This window comes from Hipposideros armiger, unplaced genomic scaffold, assembly GCF_001890085.2.
Source record: "Hipposideros armiger isolate ML-2016 unplaced genomic scaffold, ASM189008v1 scaffold_855, whole genome shotgun sequence".
Classification (NCBI taxonomy): domain Eukaryota; kingdom Metazoa; phylum Chordata; class Mammalia; order Chiroptera; family Hipposideridae; genus Hipposideros; species Hipposideros armiger.
This window is the reverse complement of record NW_017732205.1, coordinates 179,268-200,561: the sequence shown is the minus strand read 5'-3', so window position 1 is coordinate 200,561 and position 21,294 is coordinate 179,268. Positions and strand designations below refer to the sequence as shown.

General features: G+C 39.2%; 2 pseudogenes across 1 annotated transcript; both read right to left on the bottom strand.

Moving 5' to 3' along the window:
• Positions 1–99: 99 nt before the first annotated feature.
• Positions 100–1,168, bottom strand: LOC109374672 (N(4)-(beta-N-acetylglucosaminyl)-L-asparaginase pseudogene; annotated as a pseudogene). The gene has a single exon (XR_002122433.1). The product of XR_002122433.1 is annotated as a N(4)-(beta-N-acetylglucosaminyl)-L-asparaginase pseudogene (transcript).
• A 9,309-nt stretch (positions 1,169–10,477) lies between these two features.
• Positions 10,478–11,870, bottom strand: LOC109374669 (eukaryotic translation initiation factor 2 subunit 3, X-linked pseudogene; annotated as a pseudogene).
• Positions 11,871–21,294: the final 9,424 nt, after the last annotated feature.

Sequence of the window (21,294 nt, the reverse complement as noted above, 5' to 3'; positions counted from 1 at the left end):
TCAGCATACATTTATTTTTGTGTTTATTTTACACAAAGAATTGAGAATGCAGCTCTGCAGTGATAGTGAGTAACCTTTCCAGCCTTTGCTTCTTTCTTCTTTAAATATAGATGCTGACAGAAAAGATGGATTAGATGCAGTCTACTTTTTCCTCAGTTGGCTGATCTTTTTGAGAATTATAAACCATGAAACTAAACTGAGTAAATGTTGGTAGTTTATTGCATGCAGCACCATAACTTCCAGTCACATTGGCACATATAACAGCCCCAAAAAACTACGGAAAGTACTTATGAATTCTTGAAATCACTTTTTGGCAAGCTATGGTTGGATTTTCTCCTGTTCTCATATATTCTACAGCTTGGTAGCTTGGTAGAAAACGCATCAGTATGTCCCCATCCCCAGTGACTGCAGCTGCTCCCGCAGTATCATCAGCATAGGCCCCAGCTCCAGGTATCGGCGAATCTCCTATTCAACCATGTATTTTGAATTTTATACCATTTGTAGATGTACCAGCAGCAGTGCGTCCCATCTTATGGATTACAACCATGCCAATAGTATCATGACCATAATTATCGCCTGTTTCTTTATAGGTAGAACCATCTTGCTTTAAGATACTCGGTGGTTTGTAAGGTCCATAGTATTTTGAAGCATCTGGTATAACATTCCTCCAATAATTTGGCTGGCAATTCCGAGCAAGCCAGTCTGAATGAAGAACTTGAGAAGTATTGGTAGATAAATCCTCATTGACAAACCCCATACTTTCGGCAAACTTGGTGGCTGACTCTCCTACTAAAAGTGTGTGTGTTGTATGTTCCAGTACTTTTCTTGCCACACCAATAGCATTTTTAATTCGTCTAAGATCTTCTACTACTCCTACATTCATAGTAGTGCCATCCATGATCATGGCATCTAGTGTGGTTTCTCCAAACTCATCAGGACTTCCTCCAAAGCCGACAGTTCCATCACACTGCTCCCTCTCACACACAGCACAGCCCCTCTCCACAGCATCCAGGGGGGAACCTCCAGACGCTAATGTACTCCACACTGCTTCGGTTGCATTCTTAAAAGGCCAAGTGTTGAGGACCAGGGGGAGGGGGCTGGAGCTGCGCACGAGAGCTGGGCTGAGCAGGAACCGTATGAAGAGCACAAGGTTTGACATCCGCGCCATCGGGCCTGAGGGTCTGCCGAGTCCTAGAAAACGATCCTTTTTTGAAGCGACTGATAACTGGTGATGAGAAGTGGATTGTTTACAACAATGCAGTGTGCAAACTGTCTTGGTCCCGACATGATGATTCGCCTCAAAGGACATTGAAAGCAGACATTTATCAGATGAAGGCTATGCTTTCAGTGTGGTGGGATTTTAAAGGTGTCGTGTTTTTTAAGCTCCTACCAAGGAACCAAACAATCAATTTGAATGTATACTGTCAGCAATTGGACAGTTTGAACTAATCCATTATCCAGAACGTCCAGAGCTTGTTAACTGTAAAGGAGTTGTGTTCCATCGCAACAACGTGAGACCACACACAAGTTTAATCACCCGTCAAAAATTACTGGAGCTTAGATGGGATGTGTTGCCACACCCACCATACTCGCCTGACCTTGCGCCATCAGACTTCCACTTGTTTTGCTCTCTTCAAAACCCCTTGTGTGGTATAATATTCAATTCAGATGAGGCTGTAAATCAGCACCTTGTTCAGTTTTTCACAAATAAAGACAGGTCCTTCTATGAACGAGGAATCATGAAGCTCACTGAAAGATGGCAAAAGGTTATTGAACAAAACAGGCAATATGTCATTGATCTTTATTCTTTATATAAATAAATGACCTTTGAAAAACATAGACAAAATACGTCATGACTTTTCTGACAACCCAATAGAAAACCCTAAGGACTCAAAAAAAAAAACCTGATAGAACTAATAAATCAATTCAGTAAAGTTGTAGGATACAAAATCAATATACAAATATCAGTTGCATTTCTATAACTAACAATGAACAATACAAAAAGAAAACAATCCCACTTGCATTAGCTTCAAAAAGAATAAAATGTTTAGGAATAAACCTAACTAATCAGGTGAATGACTTGTGTAATGAAAACTTCAAAACATTGATGAATGACATTATAGAAGACAAAAATTATTGGAAAGACACCCTGTGTTCATGGATTGGAAGAATTAATATTGTTAAAATCTCCATACTACCTAAAGTGATCTATAGATTCAAAGCAATCTCAATCAAAATCCCAGAGGCATTTTTTTCAGAAATAGAAAAAAAAAATCCTAAAATTCATATAGAACCACAAAGGATACAGACTAGTCAAAACAATCTTGAGAAAAAGAGAACAAAGCTAGATACATCATACTTCCTGATTTCAAAATCTATTACAAAGCTATAGTAAATAAAACAGTGTGGTACTGGCATAAAGACAGACGTATAAACCAATAGAACAGAAAATGGAGCACCAAAGTAAACCCACGCATATACAGTCAACTGATCTTCAACAAGGGTAGGAAAAATAAAAATAATAGGAAAAGGAAAAGGGTAAATGGTGTTGGAAAAACTGGATATCCACATGCTAAAGAATGAATTTGGATCCTTACCTTACACCAGGGGTGTCAAACTGGCGGCCTTCAAGGTAATTTTTTGTGGCCCACGATGCTCTGAAATAAAATGAAAATAGAAAAATTGTTATGAAGAAAATAGCTCTTAGGAAGATCGAGGCAATACCGTACACACAATTCCCTTGTTAACCCTTTAACTACTGAAGACAAGTATACAAAAAATTACCTCGAGGGCTTCATGCGGCCCACAGGCCACCAGTTTGACACCCCTGCCTTACACCATATACAAAAATTACTCAAATGGATTAAAGATTTAAACATAAGAGCTAAATAACTAAAACTAGAATAAAATATAGGGGAAAAGCTTCAGACAGTGGATTTGGCAATGATTTCTTGTGTATGACATCAGAGCAAAGGCAACAAAAGTAAAAATAGACAACATCAAACTTTTATACTTCTGTGCATCAAAGGACACAATCAATAGACTGAAAGAGTAAGTGATGCAGTAAGAGAAAATATTTACAGACCACATATCTGATAAGAGGTTAATAACCAGAATATATAAAAAACTCCTATAACTCAAGAACAAACAAATAACCTGATTAAAATATGGGCAAGGACTTGAACAAACTTTTCTCCAAAAATGATATATAAATAGCCAACAGACAAATGAAAAGATGCTCAACATCACTAATCATTATAAAAATGCAAATCAAAATCGCCTCACACCCATTAGGATGGCTACTATCAAAAAAACAGGAAATAGGGCAGCCGAGTGACTCAGTTGGTTAAGAGCTCACTCAAGAGTGCGAGCTCTGAACAACAGGGTCACCAGTTGGATTCCCGACCTGAGCGAAGCTAAAAAAAAGAAAAGAAAAAAACAGAAAATAGCTAATATTTCCATACAGTACAGCAATCCCACTTCTGGGTATATATGCGAAAGAACTGAGAACAGGATCCTAGAGAGATTTTCACACACCCATGTTTATAGCAGCTTTATTCACATGAACCAAGAGGTGGCTGGAACCCAAATATCCATCAATAGATGAATGGACAAACAAACTATGATATTCAGACAATGGACTATTATTCAGCCTTAAAAAGGAAGGAAATACTGGCCGTGCTGCAACATGGAAAAAGTTGAGGACATTATGCTAAGTAAAATAAGCCATCGCAAAAAGACAAATACCGTATAATTCCACTTATATGATGTATCTAAAGTAGTCAAATTTATAGAAACAGAAAGTAGAGTGGGGATCACCAGGGGCTGGGGGTAAGGGGAAATGGAAGTTTTAACTTTGCAAAATGAAAAAAGTCCTAGCGATCTGTAGCCCAATAATGTGACTATACTTAACACCACTAAACTGTACACTTAAAAATGGTTAAGATGGTAAACTCTATGTAATAGGTTTTACCACAATTTAAAGAAAACTTATACTCTCAAAATTACAAAACATTGTTGAGAGGAATTAATGATCTAAGTAAATGAAAAAACATCCCATACTCACAGATCAAAAGACTTAATATTATGAAGATTTCAATACTTCCCAAATTGCTCTACAGATTAAACACAAAATTACATGGAGAAGTTTACAAAACCACAATCAAAGTGAGAGATTTTTATTTTTTCTCTCCCAGTAATTGATGCATCAGACAAAAACAAAACAAACAAAAAAAACCACTTTAATTTAGATATAGAAGTTTTGAACAACATAATTATCAGACTTGATTAAATAAACATATCCGATATGTGACAATTAGAAAAGTTACATTCTTTTCAGAAACACATTAATTTGCAAGAAATGGCATTAGTACACAAATCATGTCTCAAGAAATTTTAAAATAACATTATCAGAGGTTTTACTCTCCGACCACAAAAGTGAAGTTCGGTAAAAATAAAAAAATCATGGCTGAGTAATATTCCATTGTATATATGTACCACCTCCTCTTTGTCCAATCAGCTATCAAAGGACACTTCAGTTGTTTCCATGTCTATTGCTCAGCCACAAGAAAAGATGAAATACTGTTATTTGCGACATGGATGGATCTTGAAATTATCATGCTAAGCAAAATAAGTCAGACAGAAGAAGTTGAGAATCATATGACTTCACTCATATGTGGGATAGAAAACTGAAAGCAACCAATGAACAAGACAAACAAGGAAAAACTCATAGACACAGATAAAAGTTTAGTGGTTATCAGAGGGTACAGGAGAAGAGGAGGTAGGTAAGGGGGGTCAAATATATGGTGATGGAAGGAGAACTGACTGGGTGGTGAACACACAGTGCAATATATAGATGATGTGTTATAGACTTGTACACTTGAAACCTTATAATTTTACTAACCAATGTTACCCCAATAAATTTAATAAAAATAAATAATAAATAAAAAATCATAAATAATATCATTTGTAAGTTTAAAAATACACTTCTAAATAATTCATATGTAAACGACTAAAGTATAATTGGAAAACTTGATTACCTATCAAACTATGAAATGCAGCTAAATCTTAATGCCTAGAAGAAAATTTATAACTTTTAAATGCTTCTGCTTGACAGAAGAAAAACAAAAAGAAATTGCAAGTGCAATCAGTCAATGGTGCAAGCTTTGAAAAGAAGAATAAAAACTATTATTAACAGAGGAAATGTATAAATAGGAAATCCAAAATTAGATTTATGGAGAAATTATTAAAATTACTATGTGAGTTCAGCAGGTTTACTGGATATAATCTATTATAAAAATCTATAAAAGTCTATTGTCTTCTTATATGAAATCAATAAGCATTTAGAGATATACTTTTAAAAGATCCTATTTATAATAGCAACAAAAATAAGATCCCCAGGAAAACAGCTAAGAAAAACATGTATAATAGGTTTATGGAGGAAATATGAAAGTTTATTGAAAGACACTATAGAAAGCTGAAATAAATGGAGTGGTCTTCATGGATAGAAAGACTCAGTGTTACAAAATCATTAGTTTTCCTCAAGGTAAACCATCCAATGCAATTTTAACAAAAAAAATTTTAGACAGTTAAGCTATTAAAACATTGTGTATTTCACAACAAAATCAATTTTAAGTTTAATAGAGTAGGAGGGAGTTTAGTGAAACTTGAAAATGAAAAGGGAGGTAGAGTTCTAATAGCACTTTGATTGACTATCTCAGAAAGAAACACACATCAGGCACACAAAATTGGCAGATTTTAGAATCTTGGCTGCTTATATTTTGCTGTAGCTTTTCCTACTGTTATTAACTATAAAACCCTTAAAGGAGCTTTTCTTAGGAGTCTAAGAGATGAGATCAAGTGGCTGTGGAGACTACATCACCCACCTCTTTTTGCTAGGTTGTGGAGGAAAATAAAAGAGTAATCACAGCCGCAAAGGCAAGGAAAAAAGACTAAGACCCAGGGGCCAGCCACACAGATGGAATGGAAATTTGGGGAACCCACGTGGGCCTGGAAAGGCCTGTGAAGTTTTCTGATAGGATGCTTGCAACCAATGGCATCACAATACAAATAAAATTAATAAAAAACGGGAAAAAAACGCAAAAGTAAGTAAGCTAATTGTACTAGCTGTAAGAGTTACTCTGTACTATGATCAAGTTCAAATTTGATTCTGAGATTTTTAGCTGCCAACAAAAATAAAAAGAAGGAAGTACAAGAAGTGTTGTACAGTGCTCATTAATAGAAATGAGGCAACATATTAAGTCCACAATAAATTCCTAAGTAAATGTGCATAAGAAATAGCTGTCAGTGTGGATTCATATATGCAAGAAACAGATGCCATCTGCAGTTGAGTAGGCAAAAAAAGTAATTCACTACATAGATATTGGGATAGCTCAACAAATCCACAATGATGGACAGAGATACAGGCTCAAGGCTAACCCGCTAGGGAAAATGCGCTGAAAGATGTTTCAGAATTGGTGTGGAGAAAGAACTGTCCTCTCCAGGGCTGAAGATACTGCCACTTCCATGTGCAGATCTAGTGTAGCCAGTGTCAAATTCTATTATGGCAGCTTCTGATTGGTAGAGCCTAGGTCACATGTCTGTGCCTTAGCTGCAAAAGAGGAAGAGAAATTCAGTATCTGGCAATTTTAGTTCCTGTCATACAAAGCAGATATTTATATTTATAAGATTAGGAATTCTGCAGACATAAAAAAGTGGTTCTGCTGTTAGGAAGCCAAAATAAATGACAAATGTCCTGACAATAACTATACGTCATCCACCTCTGAGTTTGTGTGTGATCAGTGAAGCCAATCCTGGGAAGGACTTAAATTAAGATTGCAAATTGTTACTTGTAACTATCATACGACTCAGAAATTCCACTTCTGGGTATTCACCCATGAAAGCAAAAACACTAATTAGAAAAGATTACACTCCTATGTTCATTGCAGCATTATTTATAATAGCCAAGATATGGAAGCAAGCTAAGTGTCCATCAGTGGATGAATAAAAAATGTGGTATGCAATGAAATATTACTCAGCCATAAAAAAGAATGAAATTTTGCCATTTGTAACATGGATAGACCTAGAGGTTATTATGCTAAGTGAAATAAGTCAGACAGAGAAAGACCAATACCATATCATTTCACTTATAAGTGGAACCTAAAATAACAAAACAAATGAACAAATAGAACAAAATTGAAATAGAATCATCAAAGAACAAAATGATGGCTGCCATGGGGTGGTGGCGGTGACTGGGAGGATGGGTGAAAAGGGTGAAGGGGAATAAGTGGTACAAACCTCCAGTTATAAAAGAAATAATAGGACTGGCCGAGTGGCGCGTTGGTTAAGAGCTGGCTTGGGACGCCAGAGGGCCCCGGTTCGGATCCCACATATAAGGGCCATTGACACTGCCCTCTACAGCTAAGATGCTGAACAACAGCTCAACCTGGAGCTGGGTTGCCATGAGTCGACATCGTAGGCTGCAGCCCCTGCTTCAGTGGGTTACCGTGGGCTACTGTGTGTAGCCAGCAGCCAGCGTGAGTGGCGAGCAGCCGCTGTGAGCGGCCGTCCAGAAGCTGGCGACTGATCTGCCTCACCCAGGAAGAACGCAATGATGGTGCCAACTTGGGCCAGTGAAGCAACGTCCTCCACAACTAGACTGAAGAACAAAAGGACACAACTTGTCTGTTCCCCATCCCCCAATTCCCCAATAAAAATCTTTAAAAAAAAAAAAAAGAAAGAATAAGTCATGGGGATGTAATAGACAGCACTGAGAAAATAGTCAATATTATAATAGCTTTGTATGGTGACAGATGGTTACTCAACATTGTGGTAATCTCGTAAGGAATATAAATTTCAAATCACTTTATTGTACACCTGAAACTAATATACTATTGTACGTCAACTCTAATTTTATAAAAAAGAAATTACAGTAAGAGTTCTAAAAAATGTTACTTACGCCCATATTGACTTACTTACCTAACTATTCACAATCCAATGATGTATTATAACCCTGTATTTATATACTGTTTTCATTAGAAGCTCTTAATACATCTATATACGTAACTTTCTTTTTCTTTTTAACTTTATTGGGGAACAGTGTTTTTCCAGGACCCATCAGCTCCAAGTCAAGTTGTTGTTTTCAATCTAGTTATGGAGGGTGCAGCTCACTGGCCCATGTGGGAGCCGAACTGGCAACCTTGGTGTTATGAGCCCACACTATAACCACCTGAGCCAACTGGCTGCTCCCTATATGTAGCTTTCTTGGATCAATTTAACTTGATTGAGGAGTAGAATTCAGGATTCCTGGAGGAGAGGATAGAATAGCCAATCCTTTCTATTATCTCTAAGGGCTCTTAATAAACTGAGTTCATCAATGAAAAAAGCAAATGATTATGTCAAGAACAGAAATATTAACACATAATACTTATTCACTTTACAATGAAATTAGCCACTGTATGAATAGAAACTGAAATTTCCACCAAAACATAAACCTCGACAGTGACAGGTATATATGAAGATGTGAAACTTATAATAATTATTATCATCTACTGGGAAGATTAATTCAACTGCATGCATAAATAACCATCTCAAAATAAGCTCTGTTATCTTCTGAGTATTTCCTGAGTGCAAATGAGGAAGGATGATTTCATAACTGCATGTTTCTTTCTGTGGCATTGAGTGGAGCCTGCTGGCTGTGTTAAATGACTTCAGTTGTGGGCTATTTCAGAAGGCGGATACAAGGACAGTATAATATTTAGAGTATGGCTGCCAGTGTGCATGGGTAAGGCATGCTTAGGCATGCTGCAAAAGGATGATCCGTGGCTTATATGGACAAGTTAGCTTGAAACATATAACCTAAGACTGTAAAAAAGAATCCCCAGGGCCAACCCTAAATCAGGTCTAAAATGTCTTCCACTGATAATATAACATGTGGAACTAGAAAGAAATGCTCCTACAAGGAGAAGAGATGGAAAATACAGAGCAAAGTCATGGGCCAAAGAAGAAGGCCCCTTTCAGCTGCTCCCAGAGCTGCCCTCTGTCACGGGGCACTCTCGGCTTCTCTCCATACCACTCATTTACTGCTCTTGCTTCATTAACTCAGGCACTGTATGAGTCACTTGTTTGCCAGTAAATGCAGACAGGCCTTGGTAATTATTAAACAGCGTGAACAAACAATCCAGACTCAATAAAAAGAAAAAATATATACATTAGACATCAGAGCCAGAATGAAGCAGAGAAAAACAAATTCAGGGCAGAAAGAATTATCTGACGATACAAGAGAATGTTTTGGTTATTCTTGCTGCTGATTAATAAGGATTTATTCCATTTTTGCTCTAAAGGATGATTTTATTTGAACCTATTAATTTCTTTTCAGTCAAAATTGCAAAGATAAAGCAATATAAAATATGAAGCAAAGGGAAGCTAGTCTTCAAGAATTTCTGTCTTCACGTTTTTACTGATCCTTTCAGGCCTGGAGCTACTCAAAGATGAATCATGAATATAAGAAGAAAAACTTTATTTCAAACAGGTTCGGTGATATGTGTCCTACAGCAAAGGCTGGTTGTAGCAAACAGTTTCATTTCAAACCTGCATTGATATATAAATTAGACATTATTTAGGAATGATTAATTTCTGGGAGAATGTAACTCACTTCAACATTATATCAATTTTTTTTTGCATTTATTGTAGACCCTATTTTAGTACTAGAAGTTAAATTTTTCATCACCAAAAAATGAGAATAACAATGACTACTAACGTAATGAGCTGTGGAATTCATTCCCCAGTATTGCTTTGAAAATATAACTCCTAGGACGGCCAGGTGGCTCAGTTGGTTAGAGCGCGAGCTCTGAGCAACAGAGTTGCCAGTTCAATTCCCACATGGGCCAGTGAGCTGCGCCACCCCCTCCACACACACAACTAGATTGAACATGGCACCTTGAGCTGAGCTGCCGCTGAGCTGCTGGTGGGCAGTTGGATGGCTCAGTTGGTTAGAGTGTGTGCTCTTAACAAGAAGGTTGCTGGTTCAACTCCCATATGGGATACTGGGCTGCGCCCCCTGCAAAATGGTGACTGGACTTGGAGTTGAGCTGCGCCCTCCACAACTAAGATTGAAGGACAGCAAGTTTTCTTGGATTGATGGGTCCTGGGAAAAACACACTGTTCCCCAATACAGTTTTAAAAAAAAAGTAATACAGACATTTTATATCTATCTATCTACCTATATGTACAGTAAAGCCTTGGATTGCGAGTAACTTGGTTTGCGAGTATTCTGCAAGATGAGCAAACATTTCTAATACATTTTAATGTGGTAAGCAAGCAATGTCTTGCAATACAAGTAGTTTGTTTCCAGACAAATTATGTTTGCAAACCAAGGTATTACTGTGCATATATATATATATATATATACACTTCAAAAAAAGTAATAGTTATATATCTCCTAGGTTGTCAAGAGAAAATCTGACTTTATCCAAATGTATCACTGAACTGGAATTCTTAAATCATCATCTACTGTTGGCTTTATTGTCACTCTTATTTGACCTCAACGAATTAAATGCCAGTGTTTCTCAATTCTTTGGCTAAGGGCATTATTTTCTACTTCTGTGCACACAGGATTAGTGAAAACAATTTGGCCCAAATCAGCATCACCGCACAAACTCTTCCTCCTGTCAACAGAAATCCTATGTTCATCATAGGAACTTCATTCTCAGACAACTTTTGCACCTTTGCTGCTTTTTTGTCTCCTTCAGTGCATACACCTAGCAGCCGTCTAAGCAGAAAACGTGAGATTTCCAATTCTGTGAAGATCTCAGGTAAAGCTCCAACTGCATCAAGCACCCGCCCCACCATTCTGTCAGCCTGGCACAAAGTGGGTCAATTTTTGTTCCTATTCCAATAAGCCCACCTGGAGAAGAATACTGAAGATCTTTATGTTCTGCAAATAGTAATACAATTTTGGAAAAGATTGGTTTGCACATTAGTTTTCTTTCACAATCTTCGGAAATAATACCAGGTCTGACTTTTATCTCCTGGCCCACCTTTAACACTCCTCTTAGAATATGGCCACAAACTACTCCCCACTTAAGGTCATCAACTTCACAGCCAAGTTTGTTGACATCAAAGGACCTAATAACAATAAGTTGGGGTTCTGAAATAAAGTCTCTTGGGGGTACTGGAATTTTCTTCATATGTACTCACAGACAACTTCAATATTATATTTCAGCTGAGTAGAAATTGAAATAATAGGAGCTCCTGCTGCTGTACTTTGTACAAATGCAAGAATATGTTCCTATGGTTCTTTACCAAATCAATTTTATTTTTAGAATCAAAATATGCTTCAGTTTCATGATTTCTATAGTGTTCAAAAGGCTGAGACTGAGGATAAGACTCATTACCACCGATCAAAAGGAGAGGTGCATCCACCGCTACTGCACCATTCAACATAGCCATCAAAATATCGAGGCCAGGATAGTCAACAAAGGAGACATGCCTGACTAATGTTAAGATTCCCTTCAGTCCCTGGAATGTCTGTAGGAACCTCACTGGGTGTTCTACTTCCACAGGATCTATAACATTCTGGAGAACAACATGAGTCATCAAATTTATAAATCTTAGTATTAGCATATTCAAGCTTGATTGCAATATTTCTCTCTAGTTCATTTTTTAAACTCACAGTGTGAACTTCAGAAATATCTTTTACAACTGTGGATTTCCCATGAGCTACATGACCAATTGTACTTATAGTAATTGTGGCTGGTCTGCTGATAACTTCGTGTAAAAGTGGAGTCAACTTGGTAACATCCAAGGTGATGAGATCCTTGGCGAGAAAGATGTAGCTACCCCAGAGTCACTCCAGTCTTGCCCTCTGCCATTTTGTCCAGAAAGAAGGACTGATTTTTAACACCATATTTTCAGCACATAATTGTGTCAACCCACTTAGAACGTCATTAGTCAATGTTGTTAAGAAATTGTCATTTTTTTGGAGGAAAGTGTAAAATTGCTTAGAGTTAATATCATGAGATTTTGATTTTATTATTCCCTAGTAAAAAGAAGCCAATAAATTATAGCTAACATACTTTCAAAAAAGCTATTGGTTTAGGTTGGTGATGTTTCCCTCAAATTTCCCATTAATAGTCATAATTATACACACACACACACACACACACACACACACACACACCACAAAAATCACTGACTTTTCCAAGAATATGGAGGACTAAAAAATGTGAAAATCTTTCACCATAGAAAGTTAGAAATGCTGGGGAAAATGTAGCAAACATTCTGTTAAGTGCATAGTCAATAAAGCGAAAGAATTTCCAAGGGCTCCAAAACAAGACAGAACTTAAAAACAAAGGGGTAAGAGGATGGAAAAGGGAATCTGGGATATTAGGGATCAAGATTTGGGATCAGATTTGGGTCATAATATCCACTCACTGATGGAGAAGACATTGAGGCTAAGAAAGCAAGAAATCAGAATTGAAATTTTCACACACAATCAGATCTCTTGAAGAGCTATAAACTGATGGAGGAGGTCCTAGAAAATATTGCAAAGGGAGATAATAATGTATATGATTGTGTCACTTGCTGTCATAAATGGCTTTGGGTGAGAGAATCATCTTGTGAGAAAGTTTGCCTTCAAGTTAGTTTGGTATTCATTTTAGTTCCATGGTCTGTGTACCACCAAGCCAAGAAATAACCAATTATAGGCTGGCAATATTCTTGTGAGGCCTGAAAGAAACAAACAGAAGCAAAATACTCTGGAGGGATTTGCTTAAAACCCAGACTACACAGGATTTTTATAGATAAAGCCCCACTTAAAATGAAACTTATTTTCCAAAATACAAAACTCAAAATGCACAATCTTCCATGAACAAGTATCAGCAGATGAAGAGATAGCCATATTAAATTCCTAAGAACTTGAGATAATAGAGACATCAGCTCACATTGTCAAATATAAGATGACAAAGAAGGGGATGAAAACATGATAAAATGTAAAAATATATGTGTTTTTAAATGTACTTTAGAAAACAAGGTAGAATTATAGAAAATTTTGAAAAATATAGCCATTAAAAATCAAAAGCGGGCTTGCCGAGTGGCTCAGTTGGTTAAGAGCTTGCCCAAGAGTGCGAGCTCTGAGCAACAGCATCACCAGTTGGATTCCCATATGGGCCAGTGACGCTATGCCCCGAGCTAAGTTGCCACTGAGCTGCCAACAGGTGGCCGGATGGCTCAGCTGGTAAGAGCATGTGCTCCTAACAAGGCTGCCGGTTTGAATGGTGGGCTATGCCCACCCACAACTAAAAGACTTAACTTGGCACCTTGAGCTGAGCTGTCACCTGGGTGGTTCAGGGGATAGAGCACATGTACTCTTAACAACAAGTCTGCCGGTTCGATTCCCACATGGGATGGTGGCTACGCCCACCTGCAACTAACTGAACACAGCACCTTGAGCTTAGCATCCAGGAGCTGCCGATGGGCAGCCGGATGGCGACTGGGCTTGGAGCTGAGCTTGCTGCACCTTCCACAACTAAAATTGAAGGACAACAACTTGGCTGTTCCCCTCCCCCAATACCCCAACACTGTTCTCATCCTCCAATTTCCCAATAAAATCTTTTAAAAATAAATAAGTAAAAAATAAAAATAAATAAAATAAAATAAAAATCATTGGAAGGGTTAAATAGCAGGTAAACACAACCAGAGAGGGTCGGTCAACTGGATAATAGACCTGAAGAAATACCCAGAATAAGAGAGGGGTGTGGGGAGAGAAAGAGAGAGAGTGAATATGCAAGAGACATTAAATGAAATGGAGGGCCGGCTGAGTGGCGCGTTGGTTAAGAGCTGGCTTGGGACGCCAGAGGGCCCTGGTTTGGATCCCACATATGAGGGCCACTGACACTGCCCTCTACAGCTAAGATGCTGAATAACAGCTCAACCTGGAGCTGGGCTGCCATGAGTTGCCGGCGATGGCGTAGGCTGTAGTCCCTTTTGCAGTGGGTTGCCATGGGCTACTGGGTGTAGCCAGCAGTCAGCATGAGCGGCCAGCAGCCGCAGTGAGCATCCAGAAGCCGGCGACTGATCTGCCTCGCCTGGGAAGAGCGCAATGATGGTGCCAACTTGGGCCATTGAAGCGACGTCCTCCACAACTAGACTGAAGAACAAAAGGACAGCAACTGTCTGTTCCCCTTCCCCCAATTCCCCAGCGCTGTTCCCATCCCCCAATTCCCCAATAAAATTCTTAAAAAATAAAATAAAATAAATGAAATGGAGCATAGGAGAACAAACATAAAATCTAATAAAAGCGCCAGATGAAAAGAACAGAGAGAATGAGAGACTGGAGGGTTGATAGGTAATGTTTGAGGAAATTATTAAGGCTAAAATGTTTACCAAAATTATAGAGACACTTAAATACTTAGATTCAGGAAACAAAATAAGTTCCAGGCTGGATAAATTAAATTCATCACTAAACAAATAATAGTGAAATTGTAGAATTCCAGATAAAGTAAAATTGTTAATAGCAACTAAAGTCAAAAGATTACCTACAAAAGAAAACTCATCAGTATTACAGCAGATGTCATCAGCAGCGGCAGAAGTGATAAATCAGGGGAAAGAATTACCAGAATATACAGTGAACTATGCCCTACAATTTAAAAAATGAATTCCTGTTAGAAGAAAAAGAGAAGTTGATTCATCTCTTTTCCTGTTGATGAATGCTTGGCAGTAATTCAGTAAACCCACAGAGTAACTTGGCAACTCAAGTTTCTGAACCCAGCAATTAAAACTAACGTTAAATTACAGGTATTTTCCACTAAGGCTGCATTCTGTGAATGAATATGGTTGGCTTTAGGGTCAAGTGGGGAATTGGAAATGCTTATTGAAGAAACAGAATGTGATAACTAAGTACAATGCCAGATGTTGGGGTCAACTGATCTAGATTTGGGCTCTTTAGACAACAGAGACACAATGGTAGTCAGCAGTGTCTAATTTACATTAGGTTCTAAATGCACTGACCTGTAAAGGCTGTCATGTAATATTCTGAATGCTGAATACTTTGTATATAATAAAATAGCACTATCAATGTATTTCAAATGGTTTAATTAGATTTCAGGGTTATTCTTTCTCATAAATGATACTTTTTTTTCTACAAAAGTAATACCTGTATGAAAATTTATGTATACAAGTCACGAGAAAAAAATTTTAATTTCCTTTCATCTCATCACCCAAAGAAAACATCGATTAGCTTTTTTAGAATATTCAAAGTATAGGGCCGGCCAAGTGGCGCATTGGTTAAGAGCTGGCTTGGGACATCAGGGGACACCGGTTTGGATCCCACATATGAGGGCCAGTGACACTGCCCTCTACAGCTAAGATGCTGAACAACAGCTCAACCTGGAGCTGGGCTGCCGTGAGTCGCGGGCATCGGTGTAAGCTGCAGCCGCTATGGCAGTGGGTTGCCATGGGCTACCATGTGTGTGGCCAGCAACTGCAGTGAGCGGCCGTCCAGAAGCCGGCGACTGATCTGCCTCGCCCGGGAAGAGTGCAATGATGGTGCCAACTTGGGCCAGTGAAGCAACGTCCTCCACAACTAGACTGAAGAACAAAAGGACAGCAACTTGTCTGTTCCCCTTCCCCCAATTCCCTAGTGCTGTTCACATCCTCCAATTCCCCAATAAAAATCTTAAAAAAAAAAAAGATTTTTTTTTCATTAAACTTTTTATTTTGAGAGACTTATAGATTCACATGCAATTCTAGGAAACAGTACAGGCAGATCCTGGATACCCTTTATCCAGTTTCCTCCAACGGTAACCTTACAGCCAGGATATTAGCATCAACACAGCCAAAATACAAAACATTTCCTTCACTACAAGAATCCTTCATTTTGCCCTTTTATGAAGATTACATTCGAGAATTCCCATATTCTATACTGAAGAGCAAAACCATAAAGAGTACTCCTCTATGACATGAATTTAATTCCATTGTAGATTATATTCATTCTCTTGAACTCTCTCTTAATATTGGACATTTCCATTATTCTTCCATAAATTGCTTCTTCTATATTTGTAAGTAACCGATCAGTTCTACTTTCACCCTTACAGAGAAGGATCTATGATGGTAAGCATAAAAAAATACTATTCAATAAACATAAAAATAGCTAACATTCACTCAGCACTTTCCATGTGCCAGACAATAGGCTATTTATTTAACAAGCATTACATAGTTTGATTCTCATGACACCTTCGTGAGGCAGATACTATTAAATTCTCAATGTCATGGATGAGGAAACTGAGGCTCAGAAATGTGAGGTAATTTACCCAAGTCACTCACAGCAGTGGCATAACCAGGGTCAAATTCATATGGCCTGTCTCTAGATTCCATGCTTTTTATGCTGATTAACCTCTCCATGAGAGTGATGTCTTCTACAGCATTGCATTGTACCAGAGAGCTCTAAAACTTCTTGCCTGGCTCAGAAAAGGAACCAGATGGACAATTTTAAGTATTCAAAAATAGTATTTGGTTTTTTCATTCATTCATTTGTTATGTAGCAATCACTTTGTATTGTCTTCATAAGGAGATACTAATTGAAAGAAAATGTTCTTCATATATTTGAAAGGAAACCCATCACTTATTTATCAAAAAAATATGTGTAAAATGCCTACTTTGTGCCAGGCATTGCTATAAGTACTTACAATACACGAATTACCAAAACAGACAAGAGATTCCTGCCTTTAAAAAGTTTGCTTTTGGATTGGCCGAGTGGCTCATTGGTTAAGAGTTGGCTTGGGAGCACGAGCTCTGAGCAGCAGGGCCAACAGTTCGGATCCCACATAGGCCAGTGACGCTGCGTCCTCTACAGCTAAGATGGTGAACAACAGCTCGACCTGGAGCTGGGCTGCCGTGAGTCACCCGCAACAACTTAGGCTGCAGTGGGCTGCCATGAGCAGCCGTCTGGTGGCCGGCGACCCATCTGCCTCAGCCAGGAAGAGCGCAATGATAACACCAACATGGACCAGTGAAGCCACGTCCTCCACAACTAGACTGAAGAACAAAAGGACAGCAACTTGTCTGTTCCCCTTCCCTGATTCCCCAATGCTGCTCCTTCCCCCAATTCCCCAATAAAATCTTTAAAAAAAAAAGTTTGCTTTTTCGCATGAAGGAAGAAAAAAATAAAAGTATCTATAAGAAAATTTTTTAAAGTGAATTATATAGTATGTTTGAAAGTGGAGCTATGAGGGGGAAAATAAAAACTAGTGTAGGTAAGGAGGATCAGCCAAGGAATAGTTGTAAGATTAAATAGGATGGTCAGCATAAGAAAATGACACATGGTGATGAGATCATTAGTCTTTGGGGAAAAGGATTCCAGGTAGAGAGAACAGTTCTAAGACCTTAAGTCTGGAGACTGCCTGGCATGTTTGAAGGGCAAACATGCTACTGTGGCTGAAGCAAAATGATCCAGTGAAGAGTAATAGTAGATGAGGTAAAAGAGACATTCTAGGCATGAAAGTCACTGAAAGGTTTGGCGATTTTTTTCTGAGGGATGGTGTTGTCTCTGTTTTTAATAACAGCTTTATTGTGACATAATTCACATACCATATAGTTCACACTAATAAAGTATACAATTCACTGGTTCAGAGTATATTCACAGAGTTGTGCTACCAGCATCAGAATCTAACTCCAGAATATTTTATCACCCCAAAATGAATCGCTATATCTTAGCAGTTGTTCCTTACTTCCTCCTTCCACTCCCCCTGGAAACCACAGTTTTACTTTCTGTCTGGATGGAATGCCTATTCTGGACATTTCATATAAAAAGAATTAAACAATATGTGGCCTTTTGTGTCTGGCTTCTTCTGCTTGGTCTTCTAGTTTCAAGGTTTATCCACACTTTAGCATGTGTCAGTATTTTGTTACTTTTTAGGGTATCTGATACCACATTTCTGTGTATCGGTTTGTCGTTTGGCGATACAAATGTAGGCGGAGGTGTTACATAAAGCTTCCATATCCTCTGCAGGCAACCACCTCTCAGCTCCACAGTATGTTCACCAACTCAGAAGCTCTCTGACTCTCGTTGTTTAGAGGTTGGTATGGAGGTTTCATTGCACAGGTGTGATAGATTAAATCATTGGCCATTGGTGATTGAACTCCATCCCCAGTTCCCCTCTCCTCCCCTGAGGTGGGGGGAGGGGACTGAACTTCTAACTCTCTTACCTTTGCTTGATCTTCCTAGTTACTTGTCCCCAGTCTGAAGCTAGCTAGGACCCCCAGCCATGCCTCATCTCATTAACATGCAAAAGACACTCTTATCCACTCAGGAGTTTCCAAGGGTTTTAGCAGTTCTGTGCCAGGAAGAAAAGGTGTGTGGGGCGGGGAAGCAAAGACCAAACATATTTCTTATTATCCCACAATACCAGATAGTAATATTTGATTTTTGAACTCTGAAAATATAGTAGGTACTAAAATCTTAAATTAAATTTAAAAGTATGCAGCTGAATTCTGATATGTTTCGCTCTGCTTTGTCTAGTATCTTAATCCATCACCAGATCTGAAACCCTTGCACATCTGCCATCCCAGCTCCAATTCGGAAGAGAACAACTATATCTTCCCAAAATCCAAGAACTACCCCATAGGCTGTCCTTCTCTTGCATCCACTCTTATCACCAAGACATTTTCTGCCCCAAGTTGCATAATGGTGCATCCTTGGCTGATTACAAGATAGCACTAGCTATCTGTGACTACCATTTGGTTAAGAGCAAGTTTCCTCTCCCTGGGGCTAGAAATAATTCTAGGCCATCTACCTATTAATGTTTTAAAATCTTGACTAGAAGACAAACATGGTCAAACATAAGAGGATGGCGAAGGTGCCCTGTAATGACTACAACAAATTAAATTGCAGCAATTGCTGCCCCAAATTCTCCCCAAAAGATCTGAGGCAACTGCTGCTAAAGGCTGTAAAGAAGATTCTGGAGACACAAGATTGTCAATAAAATAAATAAACCAAAATAAAAATAAACAAACAAGACCCCACCACCACTACCAAAGTCAACAAAACGGTAGTCAAAGTAGACAAGAGCAAGAAATAGGATTCAAAAAAGAAGCCAACTGTCATTTATAAAGCAATTACCTGATAACACAAAACTATTAATTATCAGATGACTGATCTGCCAAAGTTTATTTGTATTTCAAAAAAAATTAAGAGAGGGAGATCCATAATGGTGGCGTTGATAAACACTTTCTTCTGTGAACAAATTAAAATTACAACTAAATTATAGAACAATCAACCTGGAGGACCATCTGAAGTCTGGCTGAACAGAAGTTTTATAACTAAGGACATAAAAAAGAACCCACATCAAGATTGGTAGGAGAGGTGGAGACGCAGAACTGGCTAACCTCCCTCTGTATGGTGGTTGAGAGCCAAGAGGGATATCTCAGCTTCAGAGGTTCCCCCCAGAGGAATGAGGGACTCCAGCCCCACACCAGCCTCTCCAGCCCAGAGTACTGGTGCTGGGAAGAAGAACCTCCACAACACCTGGCTGCTAAAAAAAGTGGGGTTTCCGACCATTCAAATGGGACGGAGGGCAACAGGGAAACCAGGTGTCCTCTTAAAGGGCTCGCACACAGACTCACTCCCAGGCATTCACTTTGGGCTCCAGCAGAGGGATTGTAACTCGAGAGGTGTCAGAGACATATGTGGGACAGACTGAGTTGCATAGCTTTGGGAGGAGGGCTGGAGGACAAAAAGCTGGCACCATCTTTCCTGCATTGAGCCCACCCCCTACGCTTATGACCAAATCTGAGTCTGATTGGCCTGATGAGATCCACAATTCCTCCCTGATGACTCACTGAGACACCATCCCACTCAACCCCTCCAACGCCAGAGGCACTTTCTCCAAGAGCAGCCAGCCCCACCAGCATTGCATTCTTTCTTGGAAAACTATCAGAGTCTGACAGATGCCAGGTGGACAGAGACTGGCCTCAGTGTGCTCTGAAACTTTTGCTGAGTAGCTTCAGGCTCAGCACTTACACCAAAACAAAATTTACATTAATCTGATGACCACAACTCTTCCCACTCTAGTGACTCCTTCACCTGCCTCATCCAACTTGTGTACCACATGAGGCTTTATCAGTGACCGAACCTTAAGGGAGCTGGCAGGTGGCAGCAGGCTTGGGGTGTCCTGGCATTTTGTGGAGCTAACCCAGGCCTGGTACTTGTGGCAAATGTCCTCAGTTTGCAGCATGGCTTCTCCCATGCACCTCCAGGGTTAGCACAGGCAACAAACAACCTCGGATTACTTTGTAGCTCTTACCAGGCAGTGGGTAACCTGGGCCTACACCGGAGCCCCCCCCAATGGCCCCAGAACCAACATAATTGGAGGTTGGCTTCAGATCACAGCAGAGCACCACCCAATTATCCCCACAAGTGGCATACACAAAAGGCAGTCTCAACAGGCACCAGAGCCTGCTGGGGTGAATCCCACTCAGTGGGGTAAGCCCCCCACACAGTAGCCTGTGAACTGTGGAAGTGTCCAAACCCCACAGCCAATAAGCACAATGGCCAATATCACCCACTGATGTGCCAATGGCAACCAAGGCTCAACTATAACAGGAGGGCACACACAACCTACACAAGGGACACTCCTGGAGAACACAGCTCAGGTAACCAGGGAGACTGTGACACTGAGATCTACATGGCACCTACAACTTAAGGCCATCTGGCCAAGACTGGGGAATGTAGCTGATCTACCTAATACATAGAAACCAACAGAGAGGCAGCCAAAATGAGGAAACAAAGAAATACATCCCAAATGAAAGAACAAGAGAAAACTCCAGAAAAAGAGCTAAATGAAATGGAGGCAAGCAACCTACTAGAGACAGAGTAGTCATGGGGATGTAGGATATAACATAAGGAATATAGTCAATAATATTGTAATAACTATGTATAGTTTCAGATGGGTACTAGATTTGTTGGGGTGACAGAAGGGAGCAGGTTGGGGAACAGGGTGTAAAAGATGAAGGGAGTAAGAAGTACAAACTGATAGTTACAAAATAGTCATTGGGATGTAAAATACAACATAGGGAATATAGTCAATAATACGGTAATAACTGTGTATAGTGCCACGTAAGTACTAGACTAATCAGAGGGATCATTTATTAAATTATACAAATGTCTAACCACTATGCTATACACCTGCACCTGAAATTAATATAAGATTGAAAGTCAACTATAACTGAAAAATTAAAAAGGGGGGAAGGTGAAGGGGAATAAGTGGTTCAAATTTCCAGGTATAAAACAAATAAGTCAAA